This window comes from Pseudonaja textilis, chromosome 1 (genome assembly GCF_049901715.1).
Source record: "Pseudonaja textilis isolate UNSWEBS1 chromosome 1, rPseTex1.2, whole genome shotgun sequence".
NCBI lineage: Eukaryota > Metazoa > Chordata > Lepidosauria > Squamata > Elapidae > Pseudonaja > Pseudonaja textilis.
Window position 1 is genome coordinate 269,488,770 of NC_141990.1, and position 12,201 is coordinate 269,500,970.

The 12,201-nt window shown below is 37.7% G+C and overlaps 1 protein-coding gene across 3 annotated transcripts in view; it reads left to right on the forward strand.

Annotated features, from left to right (window-relative positions):
- The first annotated feature begins 1,770 nt into the window (after positions 1 to 1,770).
- The window catches only part of TTBK2 (tau tubulin kinase 2), a 68,805-nt gene continuing 58,374 nt past the window's right edge, over positions 1,771 to 12,201 (forward strand). For 2 of the 3 annotated variants that reach the window (XM_026709461.2, XM_087921768.1), the window contains exon 1: positions 1,771 to 2,488. The gene's annotated coding sequence lies outside the window, so the exon portion shown is untranslated. The remainder of the gene's footprint in view (positions 2,489 to 12,201) is intronic. The other variant, XM_087921767.1, reaches the window with a different exon arrangement.

Genomic DNA, 12,201 nt, shown 5'->3' on the forward strand with positions numbered 1-12,201 from the left:
ATACTGAGTAAAAGGACTTTTCATAGAATCTTTATTTTAATAAAGCAGGCAGTTTCACAATGTCTAATTTGCCCATTGTGATTAAATTATCCTCTCTGCATTTTAAACCTGTAGTGTTCATTTTCTGAATCAGCTTTCCTTTTAAGAAGAATACAGCTACTCAAGAAAGTGAGCATGATTATAGTGTGAAGGGATTGCTTGCATCAGCCAATGAACAGCTTGAGCTACCAATTAACATATACAAATGCTTAAATATATTAGAGTTCAACACTCAAGATGACTTCAGGCCAAACATAGTAGTATAAAAATACAGCAGGTAAACACACAGATAGGTTACTTTAGGGGTGAGAGGAGGCTCAATGGGCATTGAAATCTGTTTCTGCATTCAGGAAATCGTTATTAGTCAGTTCCAGTGATAGGAAAATACAGTATGGTGGTAGTTTTAGTTAACAAAATGAAAGTAATTAGAACATTGAGGAAAAGTGACCATGTAATATTGGATAACTTATTTTTGATTTGATTTGTTTATGTGTCGTCAAATTAACATTAATTCTTAGCAACCATATATATAGATTTTCTCCAAGATCATCAGTTTCCAACAGATCTTCCAACAGTGCATGTATTGCTGCTGTAACTGAGTCCATCAATCTTGTCACTGGTTATCCTCTTCTTTTTCCTTCCACCTTTCCCACAATTATGAACTTCTCAAAGAAGCTAGGTCTTTGCATACTTGTGTAAAATTCAGTAATTTGAGCTTTGTTATTTGTGTTTTGAGTTAAAAACTGGACTGATTTTTTTTCAATGGTCCACTGAAGTACTTAGTATCCATGATAATCTATGTAGTCTTTGCCAACATCATGGTCCAAAAATGCAACTTTTGGCAGGTTGGACTACACTTTGTTTGCACAAAGAAAAATGCAAAGCAGGAATTAAGCATTTCACAAGCATTTTTCTTATTGTCTATCACTATCTGGCCATGCTCTTCATCCAGATCAAGTGTCTCTTTGACTTTCCTTTTCCCCACACACATTCCTCTTTTTGTGGATAATTTTTTGCAATCGTTGCATACTTCAGGTCACTCTGTGGTAAGAGATGGAACAAATTCTTATGAAATATGCAGACAGCACAATACTGGGTGAGACATATACTACAGATAACATTCAAAGCTACCTTGATAAGTTAGAGAAGTAAGGTGAAATGAACAGTGATGTGTAACAGAGACAAATGCAAAGTTCATGTAGGAAAAAGAAATAAAATGCATTGCTATAAAATGAGGAAAAAATAGCTTGTAGTGAATTAGTAGTAGCAAAAAAATTATTGATTAAAACTGAATGTGAATCAATGATGTGATATGGCAGCAATAAACAATTTTATGCCATATTAATAAAAATGTATTTTTCCATAGATTAGAAATTTTACAGGGGACCCTACACTGCAACGGAGGTGCCCAGAGCGGTTCACAAAAAACTCAATTTAAAGCAGTTTTCTTTCAGCACCAGAGTATTAGGAAGAAAGTAGTCAATAGTTCCGCTACAGCAAGATAAAACACTGCCGTCGGTGTGTTTGTCCAGTTTAGGATTGTGTCCCTAGTTGGAAGTCACCGTTACTTCTGATCTCCGCACCCCACAAGCAGATCTTAACTCCGCATTCCATCCTTCGGGAATCCCTTTCCGATAACGCACACTAAACTACAATACCCAGAATTCTTTTCAAAAAATAAAAAAAACCACTCGCAAAATTCGCCTCATAAGCAAATATGAGGACAGCGGCGTCTCCAAGATACGGCCGCCCGCCAGACTGATTGAAAGAGCTCCCGTCCAATCTGCTACCGGCTTTTGGTAAACGCTCCAATAACGTTTCGCAGTGTCGACACGGTGGGTGGATTCTCTCGAGGGATCGCTTAGCTGCCTAGCGCTAGGATGGAGGGCAAGGGAAAAGGAGGGGGCTAGTTGCGACGGTAGTGAGAGCAGTCGCGTCCCGCGGGAGACTGCAGGCGACTGAGCCGACAAGGGGTGGCGGCGGCGGCGGCGGCAGTGAAGCGGTTAACCCTGCAGGGGGAGAGAGAGGGAGAGAAAGAGAGACAACGGCCGTCCAGCGAGTGCCTCTGATTGCCTGCCTGCCTGCCTCCTCCTGCTCTCCCCTCTCCGTTTGTTACCCCGCCCGTCGGCTCGCGCTCCTTCAGGCTCCTTCTAAGCCTACCCTAGTCCGGTCCGGTCCCGCAGTTACCATAGAGACGGCGACGACGACTGAGGCGCCACTGCCGCCTGCTTGCAAGCCATGGGCCAGAGTCTGCTGCTGAGCTGTGCTGGGCTGAGCCGGAGGGGGCCGCGGTAATAACATTCTCCTCCTCCTCCACCACCTTCTTCTTCTTCTTCCTCCTTCCTTTCTTTCGCCTGGAGGCTCTCCAGAAAAAAAAAAAAAAAAAAGAGTTTCTCCGAGCCGGCCGCTCTCGCAGGCTGACGAGGCAGGGGCGCCACTCGCGTTCCAGGTGAGAGCTCTCTCTCCGGCCCAGCGGAACAGGGCGGCGGGGGAGGCGGGGGTCGCCGACAGAGGGGCTTTTTGTCGGCAGAGAGAACCTTGTTGACGTTCCGCGGCACCGACGCCTCAGGGGGCGAAAGAGAGAAAGAGAGAGGCCGTTCCTGTCGCGGCCCCGGGTGCGCAAAAGGGCAGTACGGAGGATGCTTTGGGGGGGCGGCGGGAGGGGGGGGACGGGACTGGCGGCCGACGGCCGTTCTTCGCCTTGCCGTTGTGGTCGCGGCGTTGAAGCATCGTGGGGATGCTCTTTTGAAGATGGAGGGATGGGGGGCGGCGGCGGCGGCTCCCGGCAGTCGAAGGTTGTTCGGAGACAAGAGAGAGAAGGGTAACCTTCAGGGCAGTGATATATCCAATAGCCTTCGAGATGTTCTTCGGGTTGTTTCCCCCCGCCCCGCCCCCCACACGCGGGGACAGAAAGGGGCGGAAATGCTGCAGTGAAACAAAACAAAAACAAGCCCTCCCCAAAAAAAACAAAGCGAAAAAACAACCCCCAACCCTCCGAAACTTGACCCTTGCGTGGCAGAGGATCTGGCCCATCTTTTAATCTTCCACTTAGTTTCTTCCGACTCCTGTGTTTTCCCATACAGTGCGCGCGCCGCAACTGGATAAATAGCAAGATGAATCGCCGAAGTTTCTTTGCCTCGAACCAATGAGATTGTTGGCGATGCTACAGACAGTTTAAAAGAGAGCAGCGTTGTGAGAAAAAAAAAACAAGCAAACAAACATTGTGGGGCTCTATATGTGGCGTTTAATGTGAAAGATCGGTTTTATCTTAAGGCTTGGTTGTTTCGACCTCTCTTTTCAGTGACGGGAGCTAATGGGGGGTGGCGGTTAGTAGGCAGCTTGACTTTAAAATCAGGTCATGTCGCTCCAGTTGTCTTTTAATCAAAGAAATAGTCCGTAGTAAGGAGGCAGATGGAGACTGAGACTAAACATTACGGTTGCAACAAGCAGTTGCATGATGATATGAATACAGTTATATAGTATATCCTTTCAAAGTGACAGGTATGGTCTTCTGCTAAAGATCTTAAAACTGCCTGTAGTTGGAGTAGGAAAACATCTGTGAGAAATCACAGACTTTTCTCTTTCTGTTCTGTCATAACAATACAATTGTGGTTCTTAACATTAGGTCTTTTGATCCAATCAATTAAAAGGAGTAGGTTATTAAGTGACAATGATATTATCCATTCAGTTGAATCAAAATGTTGGCATTTATGGGCCAGGTCTCTCCATATCTTCCAATCTTGCACTATTCTTTTTTTGAGTTTTTCTATGCTCTGCCTGGTGTCAGATTTAAGAGTGTCCAGCACTGTGCTTTTCCGACAGCTTGAGTTTTCTTTTATTGCTAACTCTTCTAAACATAATAGCTTTCTCCAGTATATTCTCCTGCATGACATGGCCAAAGTAAGTGAGATGCAGTGTGATTTTTCCTTTTAGCGATATGGCCGATGTTCTGTACACCAGTACTTTCTTAGATATCTTTGCTGTAGCTATATATAATATTCAAGTTTATCTGAGAAATGCCTTGTTAAATTAATTAAGGTTTTTATAATATGCACATAAGTTGATTCTTACACATTTGAAAGTTGATTAAGAAACTTTTTCAAAAATTGAAGATAATCAGTAAAGTGTTTATAGTTGTATGGTTTGTAAGAAACATTGAACTAATCTGGACTTTAGCTTGTCAAATAGTTTCAGTAAAGACTCAGTTATTTTCTTGCTGTAATGCATGAATTATACTTTTTAAAAAATCCTCTCTTTGATTGTCAGATGATAGAAACATATGGGAAGCTCCAATTAAACTGTTTTATTGCTATCAGCCTGTGCACAGGAATCTTTCAACAATTAATACCTACTTGGAGTTAGATAAGGGTCCATAGAATTCGGTGTGTGTGTGTATTTAGTCTGCTTGTGGCTATGTAGGGATTCTAGGAGACTGCCTGGATAACTGCCTTGCAGTTTCCTGGCAAAATTGTTCTGAAGTGATTTGCCATTGCCCCCTTCCTTGGGCTTAAAAGAAAGTGACTAGCCCAACAGCACCTGCCTATCTTTGTGCCTAAGATGAGACTGGACCTCAATAACTCATTTTCTACCCTGATGCCTTAACCATTACCCCAAAGTGGCTCTCATTTTTCATATTAATATTGAATAATGATATATCAAAATAGTAAAAGCCAATACTATATCAGTGCTTCATCTCCTATCCCTTGAACTTGAAATGGCTGATAAATTGTGAAATCAGGAACCTTTCCATTAAATTTAGGCTTGTGGAAATAACATTTATAAATTGCTTTTTTACAGATTTTCAGTAGTAGTATCAGTAATCCTGATTTGTAAGTATTTGAGCTATGATTCAAATCATGTGCCTTAGATACAGTAGTTGTTTTGACCTTTTTTTGGATGTGGGCTTATACAAAGAATGGAAGAAGCTCTTAAGCAAATTTGTCCTGTATTTGTGTGTTGGGGGGGGGGAATGAAAGAGAGAGAGAGAGAGAGGTGTACCTCATTTGGTTCTACTCACTGTTCTCCTGTAGATCAGAAAAGAAGGATACCTACTGTGTATCATTTCACAGATCTGTGGAAGTGAATTACAAAGAATGTTTTCAAATTTTTATTTTTTTCTGTATTTGCAGACTGCTTTGGAAATACTTCTGCCTGTCTGTGTATGGGTGTTTATATACCCCACTTTTCTTCAGTGCAATCTTTGATTGGTTGTGGAGATAGCCAGGAGCAGTTACCAAAATAGTCATCAAATCAGAGAAAAGATATGGCTGCAAAAAAAATGTGAAAAGAGTGCTTTGCACATGCATCCACATTTTCCTGAAACACCTTTTTCAAAGGATTGCAAAGTCTTACCAGATACTCTAATGTGTGTGTGTGTGTATACACACACTAAGAATGCTGTGAAAAATTACAGGTGTTGTGGACTGTTATAAGGCAATGAAAATAAATATGATTTGTAGGGTTTTATAACTGATCCCAATAAAGAATTTAGTATACAATGAAACTGAGGGAAGATAATGTAATTTTTATAAGGGGAAATATGAGAATTCTTGAAACAGATAGAATAAAGAGAGAAAGAACAGAGTTTTGATAGATGAATTATATGAGTTGTTTCCATGCTGAAAAATGTAAACGCATATCTTGCAAGGAAACATTTATGTATTTCATTTATATACCATATGTTCTGAACTATGAGGCCAGCCTGAAGTAGTTTGCAATAGAACATAATGACAATCAAAATAAAATAATATCCAAAGCAAATATTATAATGCAATTTAAAATCATCAGGTTAGTAATAACTTGGCTTCCACAATAACCATTAAAACGCTGTGGAAGAGCTCCACTTTCATTGCCTTTTTAAATTACAGGAGGGACAACACCATAGAGGGAGACTTTTCAAGAGAATAGAGACTGCCACAAAGAACCATTGACACTTGCCCCCTTTTCTGAACCTCTTAAAGTTAGGAGAGAGAGCTTTCAGGATCCCCGTGCAGAAAAGGTAGCCCAGTCTAATAGGTTTGATCTGAAGCAGATGATTACCTGAGATGCCAAGCTTTTAATGTTAGAATCATAATTTTGAATTGTACCCCAGAGTCTATGGGTAGCCACTGCAGAACCTTCACCATCAATGTAATGTTCAGGTAAAAGTAATGGCTATTATCTAATGACAGGCAGGCTGTTACATGTTGAACCAACTGTGGCTCCTGACAGTCTTCATGTGGAGTCAATTAAAGTGATACATACAGGAGGTGACAAGAGTATGAGTCACTGTTGTCAGGCCTATTTCTCCATAAAGGCTGAAACTGGCATACTAACAGTAGCAACTTGTTTCTTTCCATCCAGGCCCTGACAACTAACAAGAATTAGGTCAAGACTTCTACTGCCTCAGCAACCCGATGCAGGGTTCTATGCTCTAGTCTAAAACTTGACCGAAAAGAATCCAGATAATCCCATTTTCCCTATAATATTCTGTCGTTGGAATATCACCAACAACCTTCTCCATAATTGGACGATAGTTGTCCACTATGGCTGGATCTACAGAATGTCTCTTCAGAAGGAACCATTTTTTTTCAAGGTGGCAGTCAACATTTCCTTTCCCAGTGAAGTGTTGATAATCTTGCTGATCCATCCAGTCACATATTTACTGGTTTTACATGGGAACAAGGTGAATCATGGGTCCAATTCTCATATGGCAGATATACTGCCCTGTTTTTCACTTCCTGTCCAGAATATTTTGTTTTTGCCAAAATGTTGCCCAAATAATGAACAGAACCTCATTGCTTTTTCTCACTCTTCAAAAGGGAGAAGCACAAATGCTTTACCATCTTTATTTCTGTAGTTTAGGCTTAAAATTATCTCAGACACATGTTTGGTAAATTCATTTCTGATCTTCCTCTATCAAATTTAAGCTTGTCTTTTGCTATTGCATCTCCCAAAGCTCAGTAAACCAGGCATGATTGAAATTATATAATTATACCAACTATGCACTACAATGTAATTAAATTTTTTAAAATGGATAAATATAAGAAGGTAGTGGTTAAAATTAGGTAGCAAAACAGGCAGTATTCCTAGCAAGGAGATAATTAACAAAGATATGCTTAAGATTCTTCTGAAAATATTATAAAAAACACAATTGACTGGGGAGGGGATTCAAGAATGTTGGACCGGCACCAAGAACTCCACGGTCTAGTTAATTCTAAATGGGCTTATAAAACAATATTTTCTATGGAATCTGTTTCCCACAAACAAAATTTGGAGAGAGCCATTCCTTAGGTAAGGGGGCCTCAAGCCATACAGAGATTTATATATGATACTAAGCATCTTGAGTTTTGCATAAAAAATAATCAGAACCCAATACAACTTTATCAAAATAAATTTTATATGCATTCAGTGAATACTGCTGATAGGCATCTGCCAGTTTTTGAAACTGCTGAAATGTCTATGCAATAGAATGATAAATCATGCACAGATGGAAGTAAGGACTTCAAGCTAGTGTATTGACCTGGCCCTCAAGGACAGTGAAAGGTCTAAATTGCTTCCAAATTGCAGGGTTCATTTCTCAAAGAAAAAAATATCCTAGGATAGAAAATATCTATTCTAGTTATTGAGAACCACTGTACCACCAGACCTTTAGACTTCAATTTCAATGTATTATTCCTCATCCAATCTGTAAACTAGATGAGGAATCTCAATAATAGCAAAATAATTGTGAAGTTTGGCATTTGTAACACAAATGGAAAAGAGAAATTCAAATAGATATCTTTTTAATACATGTTAGCAAAAAGTATAATTGGGGTAGAAATCTATTGTGAAAGCTACTTCTCGTGTGATCAGACTGAGAAAGACTGAAACCAGATTAGTCCATTGCTAAAATAAGGCATAAGTAGAAATTTTAGATCTCTCCTGTCAAAAAGAGAACAGCTACAAGACTCTTACACTGATAGGCAGGAAAAAAGGTGCAAGAAGAAGATAAACCTTGATTCCATGATAAATATAAATTACATTTGCTACATTGCTATTACTAGAAATTTTTGTAACTGGTTCATTAGCTTTTTTACAATAAGCTTACTTATCAAAGCCTACTTTGGGCTAACTTGTCAAGAGAATGCAAGGATTATCAACTATTTGAAGAAGAAGAATATTTATATTTATTTTTATTTTATTTATTTATTTATTTATTTGATTTGTCAATTGTTTACAAGATAATAAGTATAAGTGTATACATAGTTATGAATACATGAAATGGGTACATATAAGGAAAATAAAAGAAACAATAGGACACGGACGGTAGGCACATTGGTGCGTTTATGCATGCCCCCTAGAGACCTCTTAGGAAAGGGGTGAGGTCAATAGTAGACAGTCTAAGGTTAAAGTTTTTGGGGTTTGGGGAAGAAACTACAGAATCAGGTAGAGTATTCCAGACATTGACCACTCTGTTGCTGAAGTCGTATTTCCTGCAATCAAGTTTCGTGCGGTTAACCTTGAGTTTGTATCTATTGTGTGCTCTTGTGTTGTTATGGTTGAAGCTGAAGTATTCATTGACAGGTAGGACTTTGCAATGTATGATTTTATATACCATACTTAGATCAGATCGAAGACGGCGTAATTCAAGGTTTTCTATGTATGTATGTATCAATATATACACACACACACACACACACCATCTCTCTCTCTCTCTCTCTCTCTATCTCTCTCTCTCTCTCTATATATATATATATATATATATATATATATATATATATCTATATATCTATATCTATACATATATATATATCTATGTTTTCTTAAGTTTTCGCGGGTACTTGCATGTATGTTATTCAGCTTTGTTCAGGTATTTTCCCACGTCATTGTAGTTGTGCTTTTAAAGTTGTAGCAACGTTTCGGCAGAATCTCATCTGCCATCATCAGGCTTCTGTATTGTGTTCGTTCCCAGGCGAACACAATACAGAAGCCTGATGATGGCAGATGAGATTCTGCCGAAACGTTGCTACAACTTTAAAAGCACAACTACAATGATGTGGGAAAATACTCGAACAAAGCTGAATACCATACATACATACATACATATGTATAGATATAGATACATGCACACACATATATATAATCTGTGTGTGTGTTTTTCTATATCAGTACAACAGTTGTAGAAATCAATGGTTTGGATTATTTGAGAATTGCCCATGAAGATGGCAATGTTCCGTTGCCAGGAGCTTGTTCATGTTTGAAGAATTATTAGCAACTGTATTCATTTGCAAGGAGAGTTTTAGGATAATTATGCAGTTATGCATAAATCAAAGTATTTCAAAATAAGACAGTTACAAAATAATTTAGTATTATTATCAGGAAACCATGTATAGATTACAGTAGTCTAGACTATGGGCTGAGCTCAATTCAAAGACACTTTACAGTACTTTATAAACCACATTTAAGTATTTTTTTTTATTGTAGGAAAGACTATAGTACTAGGATGACTATTGATATGAATTGATATTAGTACTGAAGAAAGGTTATTGAGGCTTGCACAATTTTAGAAAAAAATGAATTTGGGTCAGTATGGTATCTTGTCTTTCCAAGTTTGGTTGTGTTTATGAATGAGAATCACTGAGAGGCTCTGTCAAAAGCTGAAGTTGTTTTAATAGGTATTAAAATATTGTTAGTTGCTACAGTAATATATTTAAGAACTACCTATATTTTTAAAATATATGCTGTATTTTTACACTCCATTTGAAAAGGAAGTAGGCCTGATAGCTGTAATATATTAGTTTAGATTGTAAATTAGTATCTTTGTCTATTTAAATCAGGTATTTGTTCTATTTCCAGAAGCAATTGCTTTTAAATTTGTGTTTTACTGAAGTACTGAACTATAATATTGTTTTGATTAGGAGCAAAAAAATATTCAAGATAGCATGAAAACCAGAAACAGATAACTCAGACAGTGTAAGATAAAGTCTGTAACAACAAAAAGATTTTCAGATGGTAAAATCTCACCAGAGTAGGGGCATGGGCTTTCAATGGGCAAAGCTTCCTTTGAACTCTATTCAAAGCTATGAGTGGTTCTCAAAAGAGAATTATTTCTGCCACCACTCCGTTTCATTCATGGAATTTTAGGGGGACCCAGATGCTGTCATCAGCTATTGTAATTTGCTTCTTTCATCTTTTCATAGAAAACTGTTAAGATGCAGGGGAAAAAAGCCTTACAAAGTTTTTTGTCTGTGAATATACCATGGAAAAGCCCTTTGCTATGTTCTTATCAACCGTATTTCAATGTCTATAGAATGTATAATGTCTTTCTCATTGTTATGCATGAAAGTGTGCTCATTTGGAAGGAATAAAGATTTCAAAGATATAAATGTGATAAACTCATAATTGATTTGGGCTTAAATAAAAATAGAATCCATAAAAAAGGAATAACATTACCTAAAATCGTTTCCAGTCAAAATATTTCAGTATTTTGAACCAGTTTCTAAACATAGATACTTGAGAGAAATTTAAGGTAACAAAAACATGAGAGTGTTATTTTAACACACTGTTTTACCCAAGATTTAGTGAAGGTGAATCAGGTGAATAGATGCCATATTGGTTCCCTTTAATGTAGACATTGTAACCAGGAGTAAAATCAAGCTACAGTGTCTGCATTAAGGGGATATATTTTGTACTGCACAGTGAGTCTGATTCCTTGCATAAAATTTGGCTCCTCAGGAATTAAAAATAGCATTAACATGCTGTTTTTACCTAAGGTTTTATCTCAGCAGGTTATGCAAACATCGTTACAACAATCTTTATGTAATTAAGTATGTCTAATCATGGCTAGATTTGCATTTTGCCCATAATGTGAATGTTCTGTATAGTTGCAACAATTCTCTGAAATGTACTAATTGCTAAATACAGAATCTATTTGGATTTAAAGAGATATGAAATATACTTTCTACCTAATTATTGATGATTCTAATTTAATTTTTAATTGTTGATTTAATATTTTGTATAGTTCACAGTAAACTACTTTGAGACAAATGTATACATTTTAATAAAAATATAAATAACATGGAAGTTGTTAATATATAAATTCTATTTAGCTGCGGTAGCTATATTGATATACAGAAGCAAAGTTGTGACCCGAAAGATTTTTAAAATCTGTTTGACAGTGATTAACTAATTCTTGATTAGTTTTGTACTTAACATATTTTCAGGTTTTGCATGCATTGGTAATAGGTTTCTTTTTCCCACAGAAATTCAGTTCTGTGGGAAAAGATCAGAAAGACAGGTAAGCATCCTTATTTTCGTGGTAACAAATAACTGGCATGAAGTCTGGACTGAATCAGTGTTTTTTAAGCTAGGCTTTAATAAGAGACTCACTAGTTCATACCTTGGAATCCTAGTCATTATGCTTCATTACTGCTTTGTTCTCTCTGTAACTGCACATTACGATACGTATGTTGTGCTCTTTAAATTTTTGGCAGTTTTTTAAAAAATTTTGGGAACACTGAGTATTTGTGTAACTTAACTCTGAACAACTGCAACAGGAACATTTCTTGTACTGCAACAGGAACATTTCTAGCTAAAGTATTGTTAAGTTTTGTACAATTCAGTGGGGTTAGCCAATCTTGAGTTACAAGAGCTTGTTATTAGATGGCAAGAAAAAGATACAGGCAGTTGTCTGGATTTTTTTCAGCTCAAAAAGGATGTTCTGGTATTTATTAATTAAATGTATATGCTTATTCAGAAGTGACCAATCTGATTGTAGCTCTAAGTCAATGGCACTTTGATCAAAATTGGCTAATGCATGTTTGTAGCCCTTCAGGATGATGGAGGCACATGAGAAGCCATAGGATTTTAAATTTTCATGTATTTGCCTGATACCAGGGAAACTAGAAACTATCAGTTATAATTAAAGGGACCAAGCTGACTGGAAAAAAAAGAAGCTTAAGACAATATGAAAGAATTTGAATCCAGGTGGAAGTTTCTATTTCGAGTAGGCTGCAACAAAGCACTACATTTGAAATGCAGTGGGGCACTTAAAAATCTCAGCAACCTAGAGTGAACTCCTTTTGAGGAGGGTAATGTAATGGCTCAACTGGTCTCCCAAGAGGAACTGAGCTCAGATCTTTGGTCAAGAAGGCTTTGATCACTATGGATTTGTGCTGAACTCCTTCAAGGAAGTAGAAGGAT